This window comes from Schistocerca nitens, unplaced genomic scaffold, assembly GCF_023898315.1.
Source record: "Schistocerca nitens isolate TAMUIC-IGC-003100 unplaced genomic scaffold, iqSchNite1.1 HiC_scaffold_509, whole genome shotgun sequence".
Lineage (NCBI taxonomy): Eukaryota > Metazoa > Arthropoda > Insecta > Orthoptera > Acrididae > Schistocerca > Schistocerca nitens.
The window spans coordinates 677030-681418 of record NW_026046042.1 but is presented as its reverse complement, the minus strand read 5'-3'; positions in this window follow the sequence as shown (position 1 = coordinate 681418).

The window sequence follows — 4389 nt, the reverse complement described above, 5'->3', positions numbered from 1 at the left end:
AGAATGGCGGGGGCGGAAGGACAGAGGCGCGAGGCGACAGCTTGCTTGGTGCTTGCTTGCGTCTTTTAGTGTTTTATTTTGTTTTTATCCTTTGGTCGCCTTGGAGCCTGTCGGTCCCGTCCGTGTGTGGCCACGCTGTGGGTGCGTGTATGTTTGTACGTTTCGTTTTTTTTTTTGTCTTCTTCTGCAGCAGAGGCGGCCAGCAAAATGCGTGCGGTTGGATGGATGGGCGGCCACGGCACGGCACGGCACCGCACCGCACCTGTGCCCAAGGAGGAGACGCTGGCGGCGGGCCACCCTCGGATGCGGCCGGCCGGGGCTGTGTGCGCCGCTGCAACAACAACGAGTAAACAAGACGAAGACGAAGCGGATGGCTGGTGAGTGCATTTAGGCGGTAGACAAGGCAGTGTGTGATGTGGCGTTGTGACGGGGGGGTTTGCTCACGCGGCCTCGTTGTGTTGATGCGCAGGAAGACGAGATGCGGGCAGACGCGTACAGAGAGACGAGCCCGGTCTGCAGCAGGATGTGTGGCGCGCCGAGTGCAGAGCAGCGCGCGCCGGCTGGGCTGGGTTCGGCTGGGCCCGCCCGGCGGCGGGCCGCGCTGTTGTCGCGGACGTGAGCGCCCCCCTGGCGGGTGGTCGGAGGCGGCGCGGTGGACGTGTGGCTGGTTGGCAGTGCACATTGCGAGTGGCTGGCTGGCTGGCTGGCGGGCGGTCGGCGGCGAGAAGAGAGAGGAGGTATGTGTTGCGGGCGCCTTTGCTGCGCTGCGTCGTTGCGTGCCTGGGCGTGCGCCTGTCGACTGTGTGTGACTGTGTTGGGCGTTGTGCCACGTACGTGTGCTCGGCCGAAGGCAGGCGTCGGAAAGAAGAGGGCGAAGGGCAGGAAAGTGGGTCGGTGTGCGTGCGTAGCCCGTGATGTGATGATGTCACGTCACGTCACGTCACGTCATGTTTTTGCGAAGCGGCCGCCGAGAGGTGTGTGGTAGCGAGCGGGAATGTGCGTTTGGTGGTTGCGGCGTGAGGTGAGGGTGGGAGAATATTGGGGCGGGCCGGCGGGCCGGCCCGTTGTTGGTGGTTCCTCCTGTGGTTGTTTGTGCAGCTTTGATGGCAACGTGGAAGGACGCCGGTTTCGTGCCTTGCGTGTGGTTGTCGACGGTGACTGGTTGGGGTGTGCGCCGATGCACGTGCCATGTCGTTATTATGTTTGGGTCGTGAGTGTTGTTTTTGGCCGTGTTGTTGTGTACGGGAAGGGGGGGGGGGAGAGGAGGAGGCGGGTGGATAGTGCGTGCAGTAGTGTCGTTGCGACGGGCGCGTCGGGTGGAGCTGTGCGTAGTGGCGGAAAGGTGTAGGTTGCGGGAAGGGAGCCCGTCGTGTGTCGTGTCGGTGTCGTTGACGGGGTCGCGTGCGTGCGTTGTGAATCGAGTGTGGCGGGAAAGGAGCAGTGTGCCGCTGGGGCGTCGTGGCCGTTAGCAGTGGCTGTGCTTGTCCGTTTGTTACCTGTTGGACGCTTGGTGCGAGTTGTTTGCTGTTGTCGTTGTCGTTGTCGTTGTCGTTGTCGTTGTCGTTGTCGCCCCCGTCTCGCGGGTTGTTTTTGTTTGTCGGCTGTGCTGTGTCGGCGAGCTGTTTTGCCGTGCGTGAATGTGTTGGTGCAAAAGTGGCGGCGTTATGGCTGCGACCGCGACGAGGCGCGGGCGCGCCATTGATGATGTTCAAACACAGAGCGGCTGTGTGCAATGGGAGGCCTGCGTACGGGTAGCGGTGTTGTCGTACGTGCATCCGGCCCGGTGCGGAAAGCGCCGTTGCAGTTTGCCCCTTAGTTGCCAGCCATGTCGCGTGAGCGGCGGGTTGCCTCTGGTCGACGTGGTGCTCGGGTTTGTGGTTTTTTGTTTTTTTTGTTTTTTGTGCCGTTTGGCCGGTGGGTGGTGTTTTTAATTTTGTGTTGTGTTGTGTGTGTGTGGGGCCGGCCGGCCGGCCGGTATATCTGCCTCCTGCTCGGTCTTGCGGCGGTTTGGTCGACGTCGTCTGTAGTTTTTGCGGCTTGCCGACGACCGACCGACACACCTTTGAAACCTACGTGTGGCGCCCGAAGGTGAACGTAACCTGACCGCGGACCTCTCGGCGCCTTAACCTAACCTAACCTCTAACCTAAGATGTCCGGCCGTAAGGTAGGTGCGGCCACCTGACGCCTCACGTCCGAACGCTTAACCTAACTTTGACGCCTAACCTAACTGTAACCCTTAACCTAACCCACGTCCACCTAACCTAACCTCACCTTAGGGTGGTGTACACCGCGAATGCCTTAGGGCATGTTATAGTCTTAGGTGGAGTCCACTATACGCAACAAGCGGCTACACGGGTAGCAGGGGTTGTGTGGCGTGGGCTGGGCGGTTCTGTTTAGGTTGGATGGCCCTTGGGCAAGTACGGAAAGGGCAACAGCCTCAACGGGCGCGGGGCAAGGTCAGGACATGCGGGGACCAAGCGGCAATCGGTATTGTAATTGTCAACTGTCGAAGTACCGGAACGTCAAGCGCTGATAGAAAGCACCGAAGCTGCAATCGTTATAGGTACAGACGGTGCTTTAGAAAGGATAGCGTGCATGCAACCGGTGGTGGAGTGGTTCGTCGCTGTTAGTAGTAGTAGTTTATCCTGTGTAGTGAAGTAGAAGTGGTGGACGGTTCCTGTGAACTATTGTGGGTGGAGGGTACACTCAACAGCCGAGCTAGGTTAATAATTGGCTCCTTTTACCGACCTCGCGACGCAGCAGCATTAGTGGCCGAACACGTGAGAGAAAATGTGGACATACATTTTCCTTTCCCCAGCGTGTTACAGTCTTAGGTGGAGATTTCAATGTGCCAGATGTTCAGGACGGGTGGTAGGGACAGAGCATCGAGTGACATTATACTGAGTGCACTATCCGAACGAAAATTACCGCGAGCAATTAAACAGAGAGAGAACCGACTCGTGGAGATAACATCGTGGACCTACCGATGACAAACAGACCCCGAACTTGTCGACTCTGTATGTGCAGAACAGGGACCCAGTGATCAAGAGGCCGTTGCAGCATCGCTGAATATGGACGTTAATAGGAATATACAAAAAAAAAAAAAAAAAAGGGAGGAAGGTTTATCTGTTTAGCAAGAGTAATAGAAGGCAGATTTGAGACTACCAGACAGATGAAAACGCAAATGTCTGCTCCGACACCGACAATGTTGAGTGTGTATGGAGAAAGTGCAAGGCAATCGTAAAATGCGTCTTAGACAGGTACGTGCCGAGTAAAACTGTGAGGGATGGGAAAAACCCACCGCGGTACAACAACCAAAGTTTAGGAAACTATAGCGAAAGCAAAGAGAGCCTCACTCAAAGTTGAAACGCAGCCAAAACCTCTCAGACAAACAGACGCTAAACGATGTCCAAAGTTAGCGTAAGGAGGGCTATGCGTGAAGCGTCCGGTGAATGCGAAAGTAAAATTCCATGTACCGACGTGACAGGAAATCAAATCAAATCAAATCAAATCCTGGGACGTTGTGGTCGTACGTTGAATCAGTAGTAAGCGGCTCGAAACGGCATATCCAGACACTCCGGGATGATGATGGCATTGAAACAGAGGATGACACGCGTAAAAAGCTGTGAAATACTAAACACCTGTTTCCAAAGCTGTTTCACGGAGGACGACCGCACTGCAGTTCCTTCTCGCACAAACGAAAAAGTGGCTGACATCGAAATAAGTGTCCAAGGAGGAATAGAAAAGCAACTGGAATCACTCAACAGAGGAAAGTCCACTGGACCTGACGGGATACCAATTCGATTCTACACAGAGTACGCGACAGAACCTCCTAACAGCCGTGTACCGCAAGTCTCTAGAGGAACGGAGGGTTCCAAATGATTGGAAAAGAGCACAGGTAGTCCCGGGCTTGAAGAAGGGTCGTCGAGCAGATGCGCAAAACTATAGGCCCTATATCTGTGACGTCGGTCGGTTGTAGAATTTGAGAACATGTTTTATGCTCGAGTAGTAGCATGTCGTTTTTTGGAAACCCAGTGTCTACTATGTAGGAATCAACACGGATTCCGGAAACAGCGATCGTGTGAGACCCAACGCGCTTTATTTGTTCATGGGACCCAGAAAATATTAGATACAGGCTCCCAGGTAGATGCCATTTTGGTTGACATCCGGAAGGAGGGCGTTCGATACAGTTCCGCACTGTCGCCTGATAAACAATGTAAGAGAGTCTGCAGAATGTCGGACCAACTGTGTGGCTGGACTGAAGAGATTGTAGCAAACAGAACACAGCATGTTGTTATCAATGGAGAGACGTCTACAGACGTTAAAGTAACCTCTGGCGTGCCACAGGGGAGTGTTATGGGACCCATTGCTCTTCACACACCTAGTAGA